At 44.0% G+C, this 25,866-nt stretch overlaps 1 pseudogene; it reads right to left on the reverse strand.

Moving 5' to 3' along the window:
• Positions 1–23,443: 23,443 nt before the first annotated feature.
• Positions 23,444–24,024, reverse strand: LOC100975324 (large ribosomal subunit protein uL6-like; annotated as a pseudogene).
• Between the last annotated feature and the right edge of the window lie 1,842 nt (positions 24,025–25,866).

Consider the following 25,866-nt stretch of genomic DNA (forward strand, 5'->3'; position numbering starts at 1 on the left):
AGACCCAAGGCCCCAAGGGTTCAGATCTGTGCTCCCAGTCCCCACACCAGTTCCCAGGAACCAAGTAGTGAACCCTTCCTGTGCTCAGTCACCACAGTCAGGCCTGGATTCCTTCTGCCTCCCTTTCCTAGCCCCACCCCTCTCTCCTATTCCCCTTGCCTCTGGGCAGACTGGACTCAGCAGCTGGGGATCCACTGAAGGTTCTGATACTGGAGTATACATCAGTCCCTACCTATCAGAAACCCCAGAGTGTGCACACTGAGAGTGTGAACAGTGTTGACACTGGAGTCACCCTGTGCTGCGTGCCTTCTGTCATCTTTCTCCTTGCATCTAGCTGATGAGGTGGGTTCAATGGCAAGGCCATTCCCTGAAATAAGGGACAGAGATCACAAAACTATTATTTGTCAGGGATGGAGTTTAAATCCACTCTGAAGTAGGGCTGTTCCTGGTGAAGGAGAAAGAGCTGGTTTGCCACATAAAACACAGCACGCCCAGTTATGTTTGAATTTCACAAAAAAGCAAGGGATTTTGTGTGTTTGTTTTTTGTTTGTTTGTTTCTTTTTGTTTTTAAGTATCAGTGTGTCCCAAACATTGCATGGGGCATGGGGCATACTTATTAAAAAGAATTATCAGTGTTTGTTTGAAATTCAGGTTTAACGGAGCATCCTGTATTTTCATTTGCTGAGTCTGTGCTTGTCACATTGCCACAGCCCCCCGCCTTGTGGTCTTCTGCCTGAACCTTCAGAACATGTGGTTGAGGTTGGGAAGGGAAGTTATGGAGTCACTTTTTTTTTCATTGAGAGGATTTCTTGAGTTTTATTAACACAGAGATGCTAGAAAGTGGTGCATGAAAGCAATATAGGAATGATCTTTTCTTGTTCTTCTTTCTGGGTTGAGCAGTGTAACACAGCACCTGCCCCAACCCTACCCTTCCAGAAATAGTCCTGGCCATGCCTGAAGCAAGGGTAGGCAGGTCTCTTATCCCCAGTATCACCAGCCCTGCTCTTCCTCTGGTCCCGGCAGATGTGTATGATGCCCAGCTACTGACACTCTTTCCATCTCTTTCAGGTGGGTGAGCTGTGGGTGGAGAAGGAGGGGAGAAATATCTCAGGAAAGAGGGCCACGTGAGCAATATCCTGGGCTGGTGGGATTCTGCAGGAGAGGAAAGAGCTCAAGAGCTGCTGTGGGTTGTAAAGGAGGAGCTGGGTCTGCTGCCTACACAGATGGTCCCTTCCACTTAGAAAAGCCAGGATTCCAGCTCCACTGGCCCTCCTTGTTTGGAAGAGGAGTTTTTACTTCTTTCTCCACCCTACATCCCTGTGGCGGGGTGTCTGTAGTCTTACTGCATGGATGATCTGAACTGGGCTGTACACAGAGGCTACTGAGAGAGGCTTTCAAGGCTGACTGCAAATGCAGGCTTCACCAGCAGCCTGGCCTAGGGGATGTAAGTGGGAGATGGACTCAGGTGGGGATACCTCTGAGGTATCCATCCATTCATCTACTCACCTACCCATATATTAATCCATTCATCTATTCACCCACTGAAACACCCAGTCATCCATCCATACGTCCATCCAACACATGTACCCATCCGTCCATCCATTCATCCACCCACCTACCCATACATTAATCCATTCATCATTCACCCACCGAAACACCCAGTTATCCATCTATATATCCATCCAACACCATCTACCCATCCATCCATCCATTCTTTCATCCATGCCTCCATTCATCCATGCACCCCTCCATCTATACATCCAATTATCCATCTGCTCATCCATCCACTCATCCATCACTCCATCCATCCTACACCATCCATCCAGCCAGCCAGCCAGTCATAGCTCCATCCGTCTGTCCAGCCAATTATCTATCCACCCATCCATCTGGCTTTCCCCTTCACCCCCTCCACACCAGTCCTCTCCAACTGCTTTAGTCCCGAGTGATATTTTCCATAAGGAACAGAAAGACATGCCTCCTGCTTCCTGGACCACAGGAAAAAAGAAGCAAGTACCAAAAGCTCAAAACCTGGAGATCACTCAGCAAATTTTAGCCTTGAAATAGATCAAAACCTTCACCTTTCTCTGCTGAAGGAATGGCCTTCTCTTATGGGCAGGGAGGGTTTCCTAGGGAAAGCCCACCCAGGCAGGAGATGAGGAGAGCAGCATCTGAGCACACTTCATCCCACAGTGCCCATCCCATGAGTATCCTCCATAAATTACAAAGAAAGAAAAAAAAAAGGGAAAAAACAAACCTTTATTTCTCTGTTTACTTCTCTGCATTTAATGAGCAGTTGTTAACATGACTGAAACCATCTGATGATTTTTACCAAATGGAAAAATCTGCCTACAGGGGCAATAAAATAAATATTCAGAATAGAGAGAGGCAGTCATAAAAGACATTACCCGGTTGTAAACGGAGGCGGGTGGTGGTGATCTATTACCCCTGCCTCGGCAGCTTTCAACAGAGTTCTGGAATTCCAGGAGGGGCCCTGACCCAAGGCAATATTTACTTCTGCGGCTTCTTCATCAGGTCAGCATGGGTATAATTCTGTCTACCAGTTGACTGGAGCTGAGGTTTCGAGCAGGAAGTGCAAACCCTGAGCGCTTATAACTCAGGAGGAGTGAGGCACCCCTTCCCAGAGTATGCCAAGAAAAGCACATTGTACTGTCCTGGCTGCAGGGGTGAGGCCCCTGCACACCCAGGCCATTATCAGCTTTGTGCCCTGGCCAACAGCGCCTCTGGTTGGTGCATTTGTCAGCTGTATTTTACCCTAGAGCTCTGGGAGGCTCATCCTTTTTTGCTATACCACCACGTGGAGAGAGCAGAGTTTTAATAGTGTGGCTGCTTCATGCACCTTGGTAGAGCTAATTAGACCCAGAAGAGATCTTGAAGTCTGAATAGAAATTTAAAATCAAAGCTTAAACTTGCAAAGACAGGCATTCCTTCCCCAGGGACCAAACATGAAGCTGCCTTTAGAGATGGCCACAGTTGTGCCAGCCCCTATAACAACCTCAGCGTACCCAGATGTTAGATAGACCCAAAAGATCGCATAGGCAGGCCACACCAGCAGCTCACATGAACTTAGCAGCGGCATTGAAGAGCAAGCGTGCTTATCCCATTTTCAGATCAGAGAGGGAGGTAACTTCCCAACACCACAGGAACCAGCAGTGCAGCTGAGGCTCTGACCAGGGCTCATGCTATGGCCCTGCATGTTCCCCTCATGCTCCCCGGTCTGGCTGCAGAAGTGTTCGGTTTTTGGTTGCTTTGGATGCAGAAGTGCAGACTCTCCCCTGACCTTCTGGCCTACTTCAGGGTGCATTCACTGGTATGGTGTAGGGATCTGTTGCATCACAGCTGGGCTCTGCCTGAGAGCTTGGAGGAGTTTAATAAACTTACAGAACAGCTGACCACAAAGACCAGAATAAGGCTTGGATCCCTTTGGTGTGTGCCCACAGCCAGTCATGGGGTCTGCACAGCCTCAGAGGCCCAGGCTGGCTGGAGGCTGCAGCATGCAATGGGCTGGTCACCCAGGTGTGCCACAGCACTTGCTCCCACTTTTACATGCCAGCCAGCACCTTCCTGGGGGGCACCAGGCATGGCTCTCAGTCCTCCTGAAAAGGGGCTCCTTCAGCCTTGCCCTTGAAGACCCGAAATGCTCATGGGTAAGGTCATGTGCAGACACCAGTTCTTAGAATGGAATAATTCAAAGAGCCTTTGGGTGGTTAGAGAACCTGGAGGTGGGGGTGAGGGTCTGCTTTTTTTTTTGTGGAGGCACCAGAAGCTCTGAGGATGACATTTTTCTGTCCTGCAGAAGTGCAGGGAATTACAGCATTTAAAATTTTTTCATCTTTGCTTCTTCTCATGGAGAGCTCTAGTTGGTTTATGAAGGAACTGTCCTGTGCGTTTTTCTTTCCCATGGAACTACCGGGTTCCCATCCCCATTTCGCCAGTGAGGACTCTGGGACTACAGACCTGAAGGAGGTTACTCAGGTGGTGGTGGGGCACCAGAGCACCTGGGGGGGTTCACACCCTGGCTTCTGTGGTCTCTAAAGGTGGGTGCAGAGCTGAGAGGGCTGGGAGTATGGTCAGGTTTTGCAAAGAGTAGCTGGTTGGGTGCTTCTGCAGGATCCCTTTTAGATGCGACCTTAGCAAGACACAAGACAATCTCCTTCCAACAGTCACTGCCTCCCTCCTACAGGCTCCCCGGGTTTCTGAAGCCACCTTAGTCTTAACACAAGGGGGGTTTCAGGCAGGTGTCTGCACACAGCCAGGCCTGGGGCACTCCTGAGTGTCAAGGGAAACTGGTTTGAAGTCCCCATGCCATTGCTGCTTTCAGCTCGGCCCCCTGAACAGGTCCTTAAATGGGAGTGTGTTTTCTGTAATCACCACCCCCTGGAATCTGGGCAATCATGGTTTCTGTGGGAACCAGTCTGTCTGCAGGCCCAGGAACCATGGAAGATGAAAGCAAAGATAAGTTGGTCTCTTTACCCAGGGGCCAGCCCTCAATGAGTGTTGAAGAAGGGAAGGGAGTTGGGGGAGGCAGAGGGGGGCTTAGGGAAGGAAGAGGAGAGGACTGCGCAGAGGTCCAGAGAGGGAATACGTTTTCCAGGAGCAGCCCTGTGGTAGGAGGCGGAGGGTGCACATATGTGTCTGTGTCCATCCTCATTGTTGGACAAGCCTTTGCCTCCAGGAGCCCAGCAGGAGCAGCTGAGGGCAGGGCCAGGCCGGGGTGTGCTTGCCACCTGTTCCTCCCTCCCAGGCCATAGAAATGAGGCCCTCCTCTTCCCTTCCCCCTGTCCCCATAGCGCAGGTGTGTGCTCGTGCCTGCCCCAGAGGACATCTGGGGCCAGGAGGTACCTAGGTGGTGAACAGCAGGACTGATTCCAGGAATGACAGAGGACAAAAAAAAAAAAAGGAACTTGTTTATTCAGGCGGAAATGCTTCACGTGTGCAAAATTTGACCTCCATCTCCCTAGGTTGCCAGATGGTGGATGTGTTTAGTTTGTATGTAAAAAAAAGGAAGAAACTGGATGGAGAGCCAACAGTCAGGCCTTACAGTGGCCCACTCCCCACTTTGGGCTCAGAGGGACACTGTCCATGCCAAGAGAAGTGGGGTGCCACTGGGTGCCCCTGGGAAGAGCCTTTGCTGCCTAGCCTGGCCTGGCTCCCAGTGTCCTCTGCAGGACTGAGGGAGCTGCTTGGCAGATGCCAAGTTTAGCTCAGATCCTAACCACGGAGGGGAGAGGTGCACTGGGCATCTCCACCCCACACCCAGGCCTCTAGGCAGAACTCATTTGGCCTTTTTGGTTGTGGATTTGGGGGACTTCAGAGGCCACATTTCTACCTCCAGCAGGTCAGCCTGGGGAGAGAGGCTCAGTGGTGAGCCAGGCCAGCTGGCAGCCACCGTTCAGCTCTGCACTCCTGTCCAGTAAGCCCCTGCTTCCCGGGATCGGTTTGGGGAAAGAACCTGAAACGTCGGGCCACTCCTGTCCTGGAACACTCAACAGCTTCCCCGCCCCTCCCCATACTCACTTTTCCTGAGTTTGCTTTTCCCGAGTGACCTGATTGGCATCCCAGTGCCTATATGTTGTTGGAGACAAGGAAAGCGAGGCTCAGGGAGTTTGTTACCAGTGAGTGGAAAAGACGGGATCTGAACTCACGGTCAGCTACAAATCCCAGCTTTCCCTGTCATGCTGCACAAGCCATCTCAGGGCAGGAAGGAGGAGGCCTCTCAACATGACTGACTGCTTCTCAGCTGGGCCTGGAGTCTTGGGCTACAACTAGAATTTGCAAGAGTCCCAGGACAAGAGCCAGGGAGAGGGCGGCAGAGCCGAGTGGGTTGCCCCTGGGGCAATTTGAAAGGTTTCACGAAGGAGGGGATCTGAGCTAAATGTTGAAGGAGGCAAAGATTAAGAAGTAGAGATGTGGTGGGTGGAGCAAGAGGGTTTAGGAAACAAAGAATGAGGGTAAGGCCATGGGCCTCGTGCTGGGGGCAGCCAGGAGAGCAGTTTTGTGAGTAGGAGGTGCCTGAGGGGCCATCATCAGGCTCCATGGAGAAGGCTGGTGGCCGTCAGCCAGGAGCTCTCCCAGCACTGGGGGGAAGCTCGTCCTTCAGACCTGGTGGTCCGTGGTGGGGAATCACAGCATCCACAGTCTACCCCTTGCTCTGCCAAACCCCTGCTCAGGAGGGTTTTGTGTTAGAAGAGGAGCCCGGCCAGGGAAGGCATAGGACGTGGACTTTGAGGAGTCCCTGCACGCAGGAGGCCCCTGTGTGTGGGCAGCCAGCTTGGATGGGAGGGTGATGGGACCTCTGTGAAGTCTCTGGGAATTCGGTGGAGTTTCATGGGCCGGGTTTAAGATGAAATGTATTTTAAAGAGCTTTTTATGATGGAAATAGCAGGAATATAAAAATTCCACCGGCTTGTTGGAACAGAGTGTCTACAAACCTTTTGCGAGGGCTTTTGTATTAGTCAAATGGTTTTACAGTCACAGGTGACTAAAATCCAACAGAATTAACTTAGGCCAAGGTGGAGGAATGGGCGGGGATGGGATGGTACAGGAAGGGAAGGGAAAGAGGGGAGGGCAGGAGAGGGGAGGGGATGGGAGAGGAGGAGAGGGGAGGGGAGGGGAGGAGAGGGGAGGGGAGGGGAGGGGAGGGGAGGGGAGTCAAGACTAAATCTCCCTCTCTCCCACCTCTCTGTCTATTCTCATATACTTGAAATGGAGGAGGAGAGCCCTGCAGCCCGGCCCCAGCCTCTGAGGAGGGATTGTGCACTGGGCTCAGCCAGGGCTTCAGTAGAGCTGGGTCATGTGGCCACTGCTGCCTGGTCCTGGTGGAGGGTCCCTGCACGTAGCTTCCCCACTCCCCCTCTCCCATCCAGCTGCTAGAATGAATGCAGATGAGGCCTGGGGCAGGGAATGGGGGAGGGCTGTTGTTGGGGGTCAGCAAAGTTTGAAGTCTGACCTAGGCTCTCACAGCTAGCCAGGGGCTGCCGCGGGGCTCCAGACAAGCACTGGTCCCTTGTCCTTATTACCGGCTTTTTTCAAAACCTAGTAGGATACTTGGGACATCTGGGCATAGGCAATCATGCCCTTCTTCTGAGTCATCAGCCTGGCAAGCCCAGTGTGGGTAAAGAGTGGTGTCAGGGGTTCATATGGCTACCTTGTAAGTTCCAGAACTCCAGGTCCACAGGAGCCCCTCGGTCCTGAGCCCACAGCAGGCAGCTCCAGACACAGACAGCACAGGCAACATCAGCCACCTAGTCCGAGCACCACAGGCTTGCAGGCAGATGTGCTACGAAGCCCATGGTTGACCATTCTCTTTCTCAACACTGTCTTTAAAGGTTGGTGCAATACTTTCAGCATGTGAACAACACATGGGAAAGAAGCTGGCATTGAACTTAGGTTTCCAGAGCATCTATTATGGTCTGTACCCTCCTGGGAAACGGGTATATGTTATCTATGGTAATTGACACAAGGATACTATGAAACAGGCGATTTTATCACCATTTGTTAAATTAAGAAAGAAATTGGCTTAAGCAATGTAAGTAACTCACCCAGCTCACCCAATGAGTGGCCGGGATGAATCTGGGCTGTCTGGTCGGAGCCTGTGAGAGCCACACTGCCTGCCTTTGTCAGGTGGCAGCTCCTCCTGCTGTGTTCTGGGGAAAGTGCTGGGGAAAGTCAATTAACGGCACTGGACCTGGCCTGCGAGCCAGCATCCTCACTTGCAAATAAGGCTGAGTGGAGCCTTTTGATGCAAAGATTAAGTGTATGTGAAGGTGCCTTGTAAACTGTGAAGTGGCATGCACGTGGCACACAGAGGTGTCAGGATGCTTACCGTCTCGGCTGGTCAGTACACAGGATTATGAAGATGACAAGGGCAAGCCCCGCTTGCTTTACATTTATTTTAAAAGCCCCTCTAGCATGAGACAATAAGGTGAACCGATGGCTCCTCATTCCACTCCCTGAATGCAGCTAATTTTTCATCTGCAGGCAGGCAGTTTTGCAAACAAGGCTCTGAACTTGAAGCTCAGAGGGTGAGCGAGACCTCGTGCCCCCAGGGCCTCTGCTTGCTCCATGTTGGTGCCCCAACGTCCAGGGATGCAAAGCACAGAGGACCCTTAGAGGCCACACCTGGAAGTGCTCATTCAATGGACCGAGGGATGAAAGTGAGGAGAGAGTTAGGGGAGCTGTGCACAGTAAGTGGGGGCTGGAATGGGATGTGACCCAGGACATCCTGGTTAGATTTGGCCAGGAGAGCTGTGAAAATAGGGGAAGCTGGTCCCCAAACCCCACACCCTTTTAAAAAATCAATCCTGGTGGGCGCAGTGGCAGAAGGACCTGAGTTTGTTACAAAGACCTCAGCAATCCTCTCCCTCTCCTGACCTGTAAACACCAACAGCCGGAGACAATGCAAGTGTCAGATGCTTCTCCACCCGCAATGAGGCCTGGGAAGCCCAAGTTGATTGGCTTTCTTTCCAGGAAGGCAGAGCCCAGACGCACTTCAAGGTGGGTATTTCTGTTTGTTTTCTCCTCAAGGAAAGCACAGCTGAAGGGCTCACGTATTCCACACCCTCTTTTCAAGGCTCATTAATAAGGAGCCCAGGGCAAAATCATACACGTGGCAAACTCCACAACCACCAAGGCCGGCAGAGCAGTGAGAGCTGCATTAATGGGGAATTTCAGTGAAATGCCGCCCAGCTCCTAAATTCATACCAGATGAGTTCCAGAAGATTAAAGTTATTACAATAAAGCCCCAGGGAATCAATCACGCTCTGCCTTGTAACCTTCTTGGTTTTCTGCATCATTCACACAAACCACTTTCTGCAGGGCACTGGGGTGTTCCCTAGCTGGGCTGGACCCACAGGCCCCAATAAAGCACTTCAGGTTAGAAAGCCTAGCAAGAGGACAGGCTTGGTTCAGGTAAGTGGCTGGGGTCTGGCAAGTGGCTTGTTTAGTGACCAGTAACAATGCGGTGTGGGAGCCCAGTGGGGAGGGGTGGGCTCCCTAACCCCCAGCCTGCCTGAGGCATGCCCCTGGGGGTGGTCACTGTTGGAACCTTGATAAAAAAAACAGCCTGAAAGTTGGAAAGTGGCTTGGTAAAGAGTGGAACACGGCACAGTTCTCTTTGATACTGTTTTTATGTTTTCATTTTTTATCTTTTTTTTTTTCCCAAAGGGCCTCCCAGCCATCCAGGTTCAATCTCAAGTCCTTGTATGCTCAACCAGGCTCCTGGTGAGCCGGTGATCCTGCGCCATTCTCCCCCAGAACCCCTGGTGGCCACCTGCACTGTCCCTGAACTCCTGTCCCCGAGTGTGAACACAGTCCTCATTCTGCATTACACCCCTGGGAGCAGGCATCAGCTCTCTCTGCCTCCACTTCTATGAGAGTTCCAGATGATAGAGGTGCAGAATAATTCACTAAAGAGTCTGCAACCTCTAAGGCCCAGACCTGCCCTGTGGTCTCTGCCCCAGCCATCTGCTATCTCCCTCCCAACTCCAAGCTCTACAAAAGTTCCAAGTTTGTCCACGTTTTGGTGTTCAAGCCTCCAAACTCTCTGCCCCATCCTGAATGCTCCTTCCTGCTTCGCAATATTGAGTAGGACCATCCATTCCCTTCAGAGAAGTCCCACACTCAGCTTCAGAAATGTAGCTTGGTCCAGTGACCAAGCAAGATATTCACAAAGCTGACTGACACAGGTGCATTTCACACTTCTTATTTCTTTATTCTTATTTATGATAATATTTAACTTAGGATCAATGCTCAGCGTTTGTGAGAGCTATCTGGAGTTTCCTTTTTCTGTGCAACTTTTTTTGGTTTTGATGTCAGAATTCTATTAGCTTTCCAAAGAAGAATCTACAGACTCTCCCCTCCCCCAACATTCTTGCTCTTGGTCAGTTTAAACAGAATTCAGCATTTGAAAAACCCCATCCTGAAAACACTGAAGCCAGTGCTTTTGAGGGCTGTAGTTCTTTTACAACTGTTTGATTTGCCATTTAGGCATTCCTATCTCTTCTTGAGTCCATTTCGACCATGTGCATGTTCCTAGAAAACGGCTTTTCATTCAGGTTTTCAGAGTCATTGATATGTTTAAGTAATTCTGTTTTCTTCTTTTTCGTACTCTGGTTATTTGTACTTTCTCATATTCTGTTTCTTTGCCCCCTGCCTCCTTCCCTCCCCCTTTCTCTCTCCTTGCTTTCTTTTTCTTTTACTTGTTTTTGTTTTCCTTGACTGGGCTAATTAATATTTTGTTGCACTCCATTCTGTTTCATTCTATTCCATTCTCCTCCGCCACCAAAGACATACCTTTCATGTCATGGTCAATTGTATGAGGCTTTTCTGTTGTCACTGTGATTCTATTTTTAATATTCTTTTTCGTGACCTTAATCAAAAGAATTATTATGTAAAATACCTAGTTCATTTGTTTTTATTGGTTCATATTTTTACTGAAAATATTAATGGCTATATATTTTTCTATGAGCACAGCTTTAATAGTATTCCAAAGATTCTGAAAAGGAATATCGATTTTAAGGAAATTCCATGAGGGACTTTCAGTTTTTCTCTCACTGAAGTATTGTTTAGGGAAGAGCTTTTAAAATTTCAGAATTGTTCTGTGTTATTATTGCAATTAGTAAATTTTGTTATGCATTTTTAGTTTTCCTTTATTGATGTTAAAGAAGGTGGTTTTTGTTATTTTTCTTTTTTCTTTTGAGTTTGAAGTTTTCTTTGTGAACAATAGAAAAGGATACACATTTTCTGTACACAAGGCATGGGGACATATATAAAATGTCATACATGTTTATATGAATATATGTGTGTGTTATATATATGATCAATCTATTAATGGAATTATTTGGATTCTCTATGTTTCACTCTTCCTTAATTTCTTGACATACAGGATTGAGTGAGAGAGCTACACTGAAGTCTTCCAATGATTTTGTGTTTTGTCAAATTTATCCTTTTATTTGTTCCAGTTTTTGCTACATTTATTAATGCTATGATGCTATATAGTAAATAAAGGTTCTTGACAGCTATATCTTTAAATCAATCAAGCAATAAATATTATAAAATATTTTATATTTTATGTTGAACATTTATGTCAAATACAATATTTTTTATATTGAACACAATTTCAATATTTTTTGGTCATGAATGTAACTGTGTATAATATTGATACTCAGCTTTCTATTTGTTTACATTGAATTGGAATATTTTTGCTCTTCATTCTGCTTTCAGTCTTTCTAAGTTCCTTTATTTTAATTTCATATTTTGTAGAATACAAGTAACCTGGAATTAGGTTATTTTGTTTTGGTCCTGACTGATGTCCCTTCTCCTTTGGGTTAGGCTTATACACTCGTATTTATTGCATAAGATATACACTGTAAGACCTAGCTTTGGTGTTTCTACTTGAAAGCTTCCTTGGTTTTTAATGTTTCTGTCTTTTGAACTAGAGTCTGTGTTCTGCCTCCTAAAAAACATCACCAGTAATTAAGAAGCAAGAATGTCGTTTTTACACCAAAATGTTGATTTTAAGCATCACATGGTGAAATTAGATACTATGTTGTATAACATTTGGCACCTTGGTGAGAAGTCAGATTAGAAAATTGCCCGTGGCTCTGAACTTTCTGTGATTTGACTTCAGTGTATTTTTCCCAATAGAGTCACCTGTTGCCTATTACAATGAAGTTAGATGTCTCCTGACCTCAGCCCATCCCCTGTTGGATAAAAAGTTTCTGCTTCAGTCTTGCTGTCCACACCCGTGGAAGAAACTACAATAGGGGATTTACTCTCCTGGCCCAAATCAGGTCGAGCTTCTGGGCCTCCCTACTCCATGCTGGGGGATACTGGACATTCAGAGTGCCTTTCTGTCAGCCCCGCAACACAGCCCCACTGGGGTGGCTGACTGTGCTGACCTTGTGTCTCTGAGCTCAATTTCAACTGGGGTGTATCTGAGGGTTAGTCTTCAGAGACCTTGGAATGAGGTAAGACTTTCCTAGTTCCATGTAGGTGATTATTTTTCCTTTTGTCTATATTGAGTTATTTTGGTTCATTTGAGAAGTAACTGGGCAGAAGGCTTGTTGACATTTACTTGAAATGCCATCCTTTGTCACCTCTAAATCAATCTGTCCTCTTCTCCGGATGGGATCTCTTTGAAACAAGAGTAGTTTCATTTTCAAGGTCGGGGCTCTAGCACCTAGCCCAGTGTGTGGCAGGCAGGGAGTGCTCAGGGCATGTTTGTGGGGGCTTTTCTCAACAGTGTGCAGGGCTGAATGAGGGAGTGGAAGCCTCTACTCTGCAGCGAAGATAAGACAATTATGATCAGCCTCTGAATTCCCATCACCATTGCCACCAGCTGGGCCATAGGCACTTGTGCAGCCACATGGAATACCTCCTTTGTTAGAAGTACCCAGTTTGGACACTGTGGCCCTTTGGTTAGCTTTCATTTTCATTGTATCTCTTCATACATTTTTAGATTAAAAAAAGCTTTATTTAATAAAAATAAAACATTATTTCTTTAAAGCAAGCATTTAAAACATTTAGTGTGTATTTCTTCTGATATTGATTTTTTATTAAAAAAGACCAGAAATTCCTTGGAAAACATAATTAATGGCCAATGTTGAGGATGGAAACTTTAACTTTCACTGAAGAAGAACCATTTTCAAGTTCATATAGACAGTAAATTAGCCTCTGGAGCAATGACACTGTACTCAAGAGCCCCAGCCATCTGGAGAAGTGGTTTCCATGCGAAAATTTACAGTTGCATGGTTGTATTTTAGTGCTTTCAGTTTGGTTTCTCTTGAGAAATTTCCTTCTTTTGGTGAAGTTATTTAAATTTGGACATGGCTTACATGGCAACCAGAATTCCAAATTCTCATTATAAGGGAGTCAATGCCTTGGCCATATGTTCATGATTTCTCCTGTTGATAAAGTCTCCTGATGAATAAATACCCATTTTTTTCTAAAGGAAATTGCTATTCCAAATTTGATAAGAGTACTTTGAGTTTCTATTTCAATAATTCTGACAACCCTGATGGAGAAATCACTTTATTTTCTCCCTCCCTCTTTTTCTTCATTGTCATGAGTGATCAATGAATTAATCAGTTTAAAGAAGTGAATGTTGCATCAGTAAGAAGATAATTTTGTACATGTCTGTTTCTCTGCTTGGTAATTTTTTATTGTTTAGAAGTAGAAGATGGATTAAAAAGATAAAAGCCATCAGTGTAATATACAATATAAGGCATATGGTAGTTTGTCATTAATAAATATCCCAAATCATTTAGGTTTTGCTTTGGTCAACAAACTTTTACCAAATTTGCCTAGTGTTTTTGATGAAACTGCTTGACCACTATTGACTTGGAGGATTAGTGATAGAACTGAAAGATCAAGGAAATTATTCGGAGAATTCATTCTATGGGTGGACTTTTCTAGTAACAAAAGGAAGAGCTGATTTTTGCACAAGCTATGGACAAATTAGGTAGTTGTGGACAGTGATTCCACACAATACACTGGAATTTAACCCAGTGGTTCTTCCCATTCCTTGCAGTGCTCATCCCTACCTTGCCTGCTTAGATTAAATTGAAATAAATCTTTGCCTAGTCTATTTCATCTGTTCTATTGACTTGTTACACACACACACAAACAGACACACGTGTGTGTGTGTGTATATATGTGTGTGTGTTATATATATATATATATATATATATATATATTTAGAGATTGCCCTAGGGTTTGAAATATACATTTTGAAATAATCCGAGTTTACCTTCAGGTACTGTTAAATCACTTCACATCTAGTGCGAACAGCTTTCTTCCCAATTGTTGCTCCTAGCTTTTGTGCCACTGTTGTCACTTATTTTACTTTTACATAAGTTATGAATATACAATCTATTGTTACCATTACTGTTTTAAATTTTTGGCTATCTTTTAGAGCAATTTAAAATAAGAAAAAAAGAGAATTTTACCTTCACTTTTTCCATTTCCAACACTCTTCATTTCTTTGTGTAGATACAGTTTTCTGTTAGAAAATGCCATATTTTCTATGGCATTGAAAATGCCATATTGGTTTAGAAAAACCAATGCCATATTCCTTCTTCCTGAATAAGTCCCTTTAAAGATTTTTTGTGGAGGGAGTCAGCTGGGATGAATTATGTCTGTTTTCATTTGCCTGTGAATGTCTTTTTTTTTTTTTAATTTTTGGAGGATATTTTCACTGGCTATAGAATTCTGGGCCAATGGTTTTTTTCTTTCAACACTTTAAATATATCACTCCATTGTTATTGTTTCGGACAAGAAGTCTGTTGTAATTCTTACCCTTGTTTCTCCTTAGGCAATGTGTCATTTTTCTCTGCCTTCAAGATTTTTCTCTTTGCTTTTAGTCTTCAGAGATTTGAATATATGTTGAAGTGTATTTTGTTTGTTTCTTTTATGTTGTTTCCATGTTTATCCTACTTGTGTCTTGTGAGTTTCTCGGATTTGTGGTCTGGTGTCTGTCATTAATTTCGGAAAATTCTTAGATGCTATTTCTTCAACTATTTCTTCTACTCCACTGTTTTTCTCTTTTCCTAGGATTTTAACTACATGTGTCTTAGAATATTTGATATTATCCACACCTCTTGGATGTACTTTTTTTTTATTGTTATTATACTATAAGTTCTGGGTGACAGGTGCAGAATGTGCAGTTTTGTTACATAGGTATACATGTGCCATGGTGGTTTGCTGCACCCATCAACCCGTCACCTACATTAGGTATTTCTCCTAATATTATCCCTCCTATATCCTCCCACCCCCTAACAGGCTCCAGTGTGTGATGTTCCCCTCCCTGTGTCCATGTGTTCTCATTGTTCAACTCCCACTTATGAGTGAGAACATGCAGTGTTTGGTTTTCTGATCTTGTGATAGTTTGCTGAGAATGATGGTTTCCAACTTCATCCATGTCCCTGCAAAGCAGGTAAAATCATCCTTTTTTATGGATGCATAGTATTCCATGGTGTATATGTGCCACATTTTCTTAATCCAGTCTATCATTGATGGACATTTGGGTAGGTTCCAAGTCTTTGCTACTGTGAATAGTGCCACAATAAACATACATGTGCATGTGTCTTTATCAGAGAATGATTTATAATCTTTTGAGTATATGCCCAGTAATGGGAACACTGGGTCAAATGGTATTCCTGGTTCTAGATCCTTGAGGAATCCCCACACTGTCTTCCACAATGGTTGAACTAATTTATACTCCCACCAACAGTGTAAAAGCGTTCCTGTTTTTCCACAACCTCTCCAGCATCTGTTGTTTCCTCACTTTTTAATGATTGCCATTCTAACTGGCATGAGATGGTATCTCATTGTGGTTTTGATTTGCATTTCTCTAATGATCAGTGATGTTGAGCATTTTTTCATATGTATGTTGGTTACATAAATGTCTTCTTTTGAGAAGTGTCTGTTCATATCCTTTGCTCATTTTTTTGTTGGGGTTGTTTGCTTTTTTCTCGTAAATTTGTTTAAGTTCTTTGCAGATTCTGGATATTAGCCCTTTGTCAGATGGATAGATTGCAAAAATTTTCTGCCATTCTATAGGTTGCCTATTCACTCCGATGATAGTTTCCTTTGCTGTGCAGATGTTCTTTACTTGAATTAGATCCCATTTGTCAATTTTGGCTTTTGTTGCCATTGCTTTTTGTGTTTTAGACATGAAGCCTTTGCCCATGCCTACATCCAGAATGGTATTGCCCAGGTTTTCTTCTAGGATTTTTATGATTTTAGGTCTTATGTTTAAGTCTTTGATCCATCTTGAGTTAATTTTTGTATAAGGTGTAAGGAAGGGGTCCAGTTTCAGTTTTCTGCATATGGCTAGCCAGTTTTCCCAACACCATTTATTAAATAGGGAATCTTTTCCCCATTGCTTGTGTGCATCAGGTTTGTCAAAGGTCAGATGGTGGTAGATGTGTGGTGTTATTTCTGAGGCCTCCGTTCTGTTCCATTGGTCTATGTATCTGTTTTGGTACCAGTACCATGCTGTTTTTGTTACTGTAGCCTTGTAGTATAGATTGAAGTCAGGTAGCATGATGCCTCCAGCTTTGTTCTTCTTGCCCAGGATTGTCTTGGCTATGAGGGCTCTTTTTTGATTCCAAATGAAGTTTAAAGTAGTTTTTCCAATTCTGTGAAGAAAGTCATTGGTAGCTTGATGGGGATAGCATTGAATCTATAAATTACTTTGGGCAGTAAGGCCATTTTCACAATATTGCATCTGCCTGTCCACGAGCATGAAATGTTTTTCCGTTTGTTTGTGTCCTCTCTTATTTCTTTGAGCAGTGGTTTGTAGTTCTCCTTGAAGAGGTCCTTCACATCTTTTTAAAGTTGTATTCCTAGGTATTTTATTCTCCTTGTAGCAATTGTGAATGGGAGTTCACTCATGATTTGGCACTCTGTTTGTCTGTTATTTGTGTATAGGAATGCTTGTGATTTTTGCACGTTAATTTTGTATCCTGAGACTTTGCTGAAGTTGCTTATCAGCTTAAGGAGATTTGGGGCTGAGACAATGGCATTTTCTAAATATACAATCATGTCATCTGCAAACAGAGACAATTTGACTTCCTCTCTTCCTATTTGAATATGCTTTATTGCTTTCTCTTACCTGATTGCCCTGGCCAGTTCCAACACTATGTTGAATAGGAGTGGTGAGAGAGGGCATCCCTGTCTTGTGCCAGTTTTTCAAAGGGAATGCTTCCAGTTTTTGCCCATTCAGTATGATATTGGCTGTGGGTTTGTCATAAATGGCTCTTATTATTTTGAGATACATTCCATCAATACCTAGTTTATTGTGAGGTTTTATCATGAAAGCCTGTTGAATTTTGTTGAAGGCCTTTTCTGCATCTATTGAGATAATCATGTGGTTTTTGTCATTGGATCTGTTTATGTGATGGATTACATTTATTGATTCGTGTGTTTGAACCACCCTTGCATCCCAGGGATGAAGCCGACTTGATCGTGATGGATAAGTTTTTGATGTGCTGCTGGATTCAGTTTGCCAGTATTTAATTGAGGATTTTCGCATCAATGTTCATCAGGGACATTGGCCTAAAATTGTCTTTTTCTGTTGTGTCTCTGCCAGGTTTTTGTATCAGGATGATGCTGGCCTCATAAAATGAGTTAGGGAGGATTCTTTCTTTTTCTATTGATTGGAATAGTTTCAGAAAGAATGGTACCAGCTCCTCTTTGTATGTCTGGTTGAATTTGGCTGTGAATCCGTCTGGTCCTGGACTTTTATTGGTTGGTAGGCTATTAATTATTGCCTCAATTTCAGAGCCTGTTATTGGTCTATTCAGAGATTCAACTTCTTCCTGGTTTAGTCTTGGGAGGGTGTATGTGTCCAGGAATTCATCCATTTCTTCTAGATTTTCTAGTTTATTTGCACAGAGGTGTTTATAGTATTCTCTGATGGTAGTTTGTATTTCTGTGGGATCAGTGGTGATATCCCCTTTATCATTTTTTATTGCATGAATTTGATTCTTCTCTCTTTTCTTCTTTATTAGTCTTTCTAGCGGTCTATGTATTTTGTTGATCCTTTCCAAAAACCAGCTCCTGGATTCATTGATTTTTTGAAGGGTTGTTTTGTGTCTCTATCTCCTTTACTTCTGCTCTGATCTTAGTTATTTCTTGTCTTCTGCTAGCTTTTGAATTTGTTTGCTCATTTCTCTCGTTCTTTAATTGTGATGTTAGGGTGCCAATTTTAGATCTTTCCTGCTTTCTCTTGTAGGCATTTAGTGCTATAAATTTCCCTCTGCACACTGCTTTAAATGTGTCCCAGAGATTCTGGTATGTTGTGTCTTTGTTCTCATTGGTTTCAAAGAACAACTTTATTTCTTCCTTCATTTTGTTATTTACCCAGTAGTCATTCAGTAGCAGGTTGTTCAGTTTCCATGTAGTTGTGCGGTTTTGATTGAGTTTCTTAATCCTGAGTTGTAATTTGATTGCCCTGTGGTATGAGAGACAGTTTGTTGTGATTTCTGTTCTTTTACATTTGCTGAGGAGTGCTTTACTTCCAATTATGTGGTCAATTTTAGAATAAGTGTGATATGGTGCTGAGAAGAATGTATATTCTGTTGATTTGGGGTATAGAGTTCTGTAGATGTCTATTAGGTCTGCTTGGTCCAGAGCTGAGTTCAAGTCTTGGATATCCTTGCTAAGTTTCTGTCTCATTGATCTGTCTAATATTGACAGTGGGGTGTTAAAGTCTCCCATTATTCTTGTGTGGGAGTCTAAGTCTCTTTTTAGGTCTCTAAGAACTTGCTTTATGAGTCTGGGTGTGCCTGTATTGGGTGCATATATATTTAGGATACTTAGCTCTTCTTGTTGCATTGGTCCCTTTACCATTATGTAATGGCCTTCTTTGTCTCTTTTGGTCTTTGTTGGTTTAAAGTCTGTTTTATCAGAGACCAGAATTGCAACCCTGCTTTTTTTTTTTTTTTTTGCTTTCTATTTGCTTGGTAGATCTTCCTCCATCCCTTTATTTTGAGCCTATGTGTGTCTTTACATGTGAGAAGGGTCTCCTGAATACAGCACACTGCTGGATCTTGACTGTTTATTCAATTTGCCAGTCTGTGTCTTTTAATTGGGGCATTTAGTCCATTTACATTTAAGGTTAATATTGTTCTGTGTGAATCTGATCCTGTCATTATCATGCTAGCTGGCTATTTTGCTTGTTAATTGATTCAGTTTCTTCATAGCTTGGATGGTCTCTACAATTTGGCATGTTTTTGCAGTGGCTGGTATCAGTTGTTCTTTCCATGTTTAGTGCTTCCTTCAGGAGCTCTTGTAAGGCAGGCCTGGTAGTGACAAAATCTCTCAGCATTTGCTCGTCTGTAAAGGATTTTATTTCTCCTTCACTTATGAAGCTTAGTTTGGCTGGATATGAAATTCTGTGTTGAAAATTCTTTCCTTTAAGAATGTGGAATTTTGGCCCCCACTCTCTTCTGGCTTGTAGAGTTTCTGCCGAGAGATCAGCTGTGAGTCTGATGGGTTTCTCTTTATGGGTAACCCAACCTTTCTCTCTGGCTGCCCTTCACATTTTTTCCTTCATTTCAACCTTGGTTAATCTGATGATTATGTGTCTTGGGGTTGCTCTTCTTGAGGAGTATCTTTGTGATGTTCTCTGTATTTCCTTAATTTGAATGTTGGCCTGCCTTCTAGGTTGGGTAAGTTCTCCTGGATAATATCCTAAAGATAGTTTTCCAAGTTGTTTTCATTCTCCTTGTCACTTTCAGGCACACCAATCAAATGTGATTTGGTCTTTTCACATAGTTCCTTATTTCTTGGAGGCTTTGTTAGTTTCTTTTCACTCTTTTTTCTCTAATCTTGTCTTCTAGCTTTATTTCATTAATTTGATCTTCAATTACTGATATCCTTTCTTCTGCTTGATTGAATTGGCTATTGAAGCTTGTGTATCCTTCACGAAGTTCTCGTGCTGTGGTTTTCAGCTCCATCAGGTCATTTAAGCTCTTCTCTACACTGCTTATTCTAGTTAGCCATTCATCTAACCTTTTTTTCAATGTTTTTAGCTTCCTTGTGATGGGTTAGAACATGCCCCTTTAGCTCAGAGAAGTTTGTTTTTACCGACCTTCTGAAGCCTACTTCTGTCAACTTGTCAAACTCATTCTCCATCAAGTTTTGTCCCTTGCTGGCAAGGAGCTGTGATCCTTTGGAGGAGAAGAGGCGTTATGGTTTTTGGAATTTTCAGCCGTTTTGCACTGGTTTCTCCCCATCTTCACGGATTTATCTACCTTTGGTCTTTGATGGTGGTGACCTTTGGATGAGGTCTCTGAGTGGACATCCTTTTTGTTGTTGTTGATACTAGTTAGTTTTCCTTCTAACAGTCAGGCCCCTCTGCTCCAGGTCTGCTGGCACTTGCTGGGGTTTCACTCCAGACCCTATTTGGCTTATTATCACCAGTGGAGGCTGCAGAACAGCAAAGATTGCTGCCTGTTCCTTCCTCTGGAAGCTTTGTCCCAGAGGGGCACCCGCCTGTATGAAGTGTCTGTTGGCCCCTACTGGGAGAAGTCTCCCAGTCAGGCTACACAGGAGTCAGGGACCCAGTTGAGGAGGCAGTCTGTCCATTATTGGAGCTTGAATGCCATGCTGGGGGAACCACTACTCTCTTCAGAGCTGTCAGGCGGGGATGTGTAAGTCTGGAGAAGCTGTCTGCTGCCTTTTGTTCAGATATGCCCTGCCCTCAGAGGTGTAATCTAGAGAGGCAGTAGGCCTTGCTGAGCTGCAGTGGGCTCTACCTAGTTAAGAGCTTCCCGGCTGCTTTGTTTACACTGTGAGCATAGAACTGCCTCCTCAAGCCTCAGTAATTGCCGACGCCCCTCCCTCCATGCTCCAGCATCCCAGGTAGATATCAGACTGCTACACTAGCAGCGAGGAAGGCTCCGTGGGCATGGGACCCACCAAGCCAGGCACAGGAGGGAATCTCCTGGTCTGCTGGTTGTGAAGACTGTGGGGAAAGTGCAGTGTTTGGGCAGGAGTGTACCGCTTCTCCAGGTACAGCCACTCATGGCTTCTTTTGGCTAGGAAAGGGAAATCCCCCAACCCCTTGTGCTTCCCAGGTGAGGCAACACCCCACCCTGCTTCAGCTCGCCCTCCATGGGCTGCACCCACTGTCCAAGCAGTCCCAATGAGATGAACCAGGTGCCTCAGGTGGAAATACAGAAATCACCCATCTTCTGCGTCAATCTCACTAGTAGCTGTAGACTAGAGCTGTTTTTATTCGGCTGTCTTGGAAGCAACTTGATGTACTGTTTTTAAAATTCGTTTTATGTTTCTCATCACATTTCCATTTAGCTAATTTCTATTGCTGTATCTTCAGATTCACTGATTCTTTCTTCAGCTGTGTCATATCCACTGAAGAGCATGTTGAGACATTTTTCATCTATGTTACTGTATTTTTTGTCTTTTCTGTTTCTATTTGATTGTAGGATTTCTGCTTCTCTTCAGAAATTACCCATCTGCTACCGCATGTTGAACCTTTCACATTAGAACCTCTCAGGTATTAATCACAGTCATTTCCCATCTCCTGTCTGACAGTTCCAACCTTGGTGCCATGTCGGATTCTGGTTCGGATGCCTGCCTTGTCTCCTAGACTGAGCTCTGAGCTCTTCTTGTGTTTCACATGCCTCCTGTTTTTGTTATTGTTGCTTTGTTGGAAGTTGAACATCTTATGGAGGGTGGTGTGTACGGAAGTAATTTTTTTACACTGAACATGAGCATGCCTTTCCTTCTGCTAGACCTTCAGCATGGAGGGTTGTGTTAATGCTGTCATCAGTTTGGCTGAATTTGAAGTTTGTTGTGCTCTAGTTACCCTCAGAGCCAGAGAGTTCCGATTCCTCTGGTTATACCTTGTGTTTAGAGTGTGAACTACTTTTCCAGAGGGTTTTCCCCACTGCCTGTATTCTGCCTGGCTTAGGAGTCTGGCGGGGTGGTTTTGGGTCTTCTCTTTGTGTTGCTCCCTGTGAAGAATCTGTTGTTGCAGTTCTCCTGGCTAGGCACCACTGCCATGTGTGCCTGATGTCTGTTAGCATGGTGTTGGGGGAAGGGAGAAGGGTGCCTCAAATGTTCTGAGTAGGCCTGGACTCAGGCAGGCTCAGTGCAACTGATGCTTTCCTAAGTGCCCTGTACCTGCTCTAGCTCTGATGAGGGATCTTGCGTGTGTTTTTCTGCCTTCCCCAGGTATGCAGATTTCCTTTAATATCTCCTTCCCCCAGCTGCAGTGGGTTTCCCCACTGCAGGGTGCATTGCTCTTTCTCTGAAGATTAAGGCTGCTGTTCCCTTCTCTAAGCAGGATGGGGAGGGAGCTGTCTCAGCATTCTCAGTGATCTTCCCTGGGAGTGGATTTTGGGCTTCATGGAGGAAAATCCTGCAAGTGGTGCTAATGCCCCCAAATCTCCATCCCCTTCAGGTATCCTCCTTCTCATGCTAGCCATCCAAAAGTTGTAAGATTCAAAATAGAATAACTTGTGTCAAATCCTGGCCTAAATTGTGGGTGCAGTGAAGCGGATGAGGGGAGATGGGCTGAGGTGAGTTTGGAGAAAGGGCCAGAAACCAGGTTGTGCAGGGCCATGGGGGCCAAAGGAAGGAACTGGTGTCATGCTAAGGGAGCCAGTGGAGGAACTGGAATTTGGCACTTCCTTGATCTTATTTACTTTTAAAGGAGGCTAGTCTGAAAGTTTGGGAGAGGGCGAGTGGGCAGCATGGTTTATAAGGACCGTACTCAACCCCAAATCCCATGACCCTGTCCCATGTCTATATCTACTGCAGGATAATGAGCTTCTGCTTCCATCTCTCTCAAAATATTACTTATCCGTCTGAAAAAAAAATACAACTTATCCTTTACAAATACTACTTATCCTTTACAACAGAGCTGGGGAAGGCCATGAAGGGAGGACTCTCACCCATAATTTAACTGATAACAGGAGCTATCACAAAGTTATTCCAAACCACAGCTTACTACGTGAGTCACACAAGGACAGAGAGCTGCAGATACAAAAACTCCTGCCTGACACACTGTCTCATAAGCCCAACCCCAAACTGCAAGGGCCTAACCCGAACTCCAAGACCACAAGTCCTATCTAACAACCACTGACACCAATCAGAACTCTCTGGCTCTTGTAAAAAGCCATGAGCTGTCTTCTTTTTGGTGTCTGCAAGAAACCATTTGGTTTTTCCTTCCAACTTTTAGGTTCAGGGGATTCATGTGCAGGCTTATTACGTGGGTAAATTGTGTGATGCTGGGGTTTGGTGTACAAATTATTTCATTACCCAGGTAGTGAGAATAGTACCTGACTGGTAGTTTTAGATCCTCATTCTCTTTCCAACTTCCACCGTCAGGTAGGCCCCAGTGTGTACTGTTCCCTTCTTTATGTCCATGTGTACTCAATGTTTAACTCCTACATGAGAACATGTGGTGTTTGATTTTCTATTCCTGCATTAATTCTCTCAGGATATTGGTCTTTAGTTGCATCTATGTTGCTGCAAAAAACATGATCCTCATTCTTCTTTTAAGGCTATGTAGTATTTCATGGTGTATATGTACCACATTTTCTTTATCCAGTTCACCATTGATGGACACCTAAGTTGATTCCATGTCTTTGCTATTGTGAGTAGTGCTGTGACGAACATATGCATGTGTGTCTTTATGGTACAATGACTTATATTCTTTTGGGTATATACTCAGTAACACACCCAGAGGATTCCTTATATTCCAAAGGAGTATAAGTTGTTCTACCATAAAGACACACATGCTTATGTCAAAATGGGTCAAATGGTAGTTCTGTTGTTTTTTTTCCAAATCAGTAAGTCTTTTATTGCATCGTTTAAATATCACAAGTAGGTCTTAGGAGTCATCCGGCATCTTGTTTCTGTAGCTGAGCTGGGCAACTCTTAGATCTTATTCATTAGCATGCTGAGCAGTTCCTTTTTCAGAGACATAGATACCATCCAAAAATTTCCTGATATGCTTGTTTTTAACTGTTGTTGCTTGCTGAATCAAAGCCGCTGAATTTGAAACAAGCTCAATGTCATTTCCTTCAAGGATTAATTCGTGTTTCTGGGTTTGACATACTGAACAAGCAACACCTGGTCTCATCCTAACCCTGCGAATGTATTTTTCACCCAAGAAATTTCGGATTTCAACAAAAGACCCATTCTCCCGGGTAACGATGTTGATGGGGAAGTGAGCATACACAGATCTCATCTTGTAATGGAAGCCCAGTGTAACACCCTTGATCATGTTCTGTACATGACTACAAATAGTCCGAACCATAGCCGGTTCCTTTCTGTTACCTCACCACAAGTGTTGTTAAGCCGGAGCCTCTTTTTTTTCTTTACAAGAAGACTGAGTTCTATACTGATGTGATTGAAGTCCCTCCACAGAGTTCCTCTGGGGCCCTTCACAATAACTTTGCATCCCTTCAGAGTAATGACGTTTTCCGGAATGTCAACAGTCTGATTGCTGCGAATGGTCTTCATTCTTGCAGTAGACATGGCAAATAAAGTGGTAGTTCTGTTTTAAGTTCTTAGAGATATCTCCAAACTGATTTCCACAGTGACTGAACTAATTTACATTCCCACCAGCAGTGTGCAAGCATTCCCTTTTCTCTGTAACCTTGCCAGCATTTGTTATTTTTTGGCTCTTTAATAACAGCCATTCTGACTTGTGTGAGATGGCATTTTCTTGTGGTTTTGACTTGCATTTCTCTAATGATTAGTGATGTTGAGCATTTTTTCCATATGCTTGTTGGCCACATGTATATCTAATCTTCTTTTGAAAAGTGCCTGTTCATGTCTTTTGCCCACTGTTTAATGAGGTTGTTTTTTGCTTGTTGATTTGTTTAAGTTCCTTTTAGATTCTGGCTATTAGACCTTTGTCAGATGCATAGTTTGCAAATATTTTCTCCCATTCTGTAGGTTGTCTGTTTACTCTGTTGATAGTTTATTTTGCTGTGCAGAAGCTCTTTAGTTTAATTAGGTCCCACTTGTCAATTTTTGTTTTTGTTGCAATTGCTTTTGGAGTCTTCATGAAATCTTTGCCAGGGTCTATGTCCAGAATGGTATTTCCTAGGTTTTCTTCCAGGGTTTTTATAGTCTTAGATTTCACATTTATTTCTTTAAGCCATCTTCAACTTTTTTTTCAAAACAACTTGTGTAATCTCCTCTTTCCCTAGTAACACCCTAACCTTTTCCTTTGTTCTCCAGACATTCCAGAGGCCACCCTGGTCTGTGTGTATGTCCTGAATTGCAATCCCACTTCTTGTTTATTATTCCCAAATGAAACCTTCCTATTTAGAGATTTACCTCTTTATATTTTTTATGTTGACAATTAATTCATTTAAAAATTTTAGCTGAATCTTCTTACCAGTTTATATGGCACCTAATGGTGTCTGCCTAGGTAAACAAATACTCAAATCCTGCTTCTTTTGGCATGAAGCTGTGTCTCCCTGGATTTTGGGTTAGTTGGTTGACCTGTGACCTCAGTACTCTGAGGGGTTCAAGAAAAGTCATGATTGTGCAATTTGTCTAGCTTTTTTTTCTGGTTGTAAGAGGGATACATTGTTCTAACCCTCTACATTTTCTGAGCTGACACAGGAAGCCCTTTCCTCAGGTCTAAACACATAGAAAGCAAGACTTTCTCAGATATTTGTGCCAGAACTACTACTTTCCTCTTTTTCCGGGAGAGAAGACTTATGTAAATGGGTTTGCAAGGCTCTGCTCTTGTTTTGAAAAACACATCTGCACATGTCCGTGCTTGCCAGAAACCTCAAATTGTTCAGCCAGTCTCCTGAGCACTGTAGCTTTCCCATTTTGGAAAAGCCTTTGGAAAATAGGAGTGAAGATTGAGTTGTGTTTTAACCAGGGTTTCTGTACTCCAACCAGAGGAGTGCCAGCTGGAAGAATCATTATGGAAAGGATGGGGCTGAGGCAGAAACTGAGCCAACCATTGGGATGTCAGGGCTGGCCCTGGAGGGCTGTGTGAGCCCTAGGGCTGCAGCTGGGCTCCTGGCTCCCTGGCAAGGTTCTGGTAATAGTGGCTTGAGAAAGGAAGTGAAAGCTTCCCTTTTTAAGCTATGTTGTAAACTCCCTCAGCAAAGTTGTTTATAGGAAGTGGTAAAATAAATATTATTTAAGGTACAGTGTGGGGAGATTAGGACTCTAATCTCACCTGAGGGAAGTGAATATGTCCAGCTGCTGAAGAATGTTAAATAGGCCAGCTCAGGAAGAGCCCCCAGGCTGTTTGCCTAATGCTGTCCCCAAGAGAGAGATGGAAAGTGCCCTCCTTCTAGGACCAGGGAGAGCAGAAAGTGGGGAGCACAG

Source organism: Pan paniscus, chromosome 8, assembly GCF_029289425.2.
Source record: "Pan paniscus chromosome 8, NHGRI_mPanPan1-v2.0_pri, whole genome shotgun sequence".
Classification (NCBI taxonomy): Eukaryota; Metazoa; Chordata; class Mammalia; order Primates; family Hominidae; genus Pan; species Pan paniscus.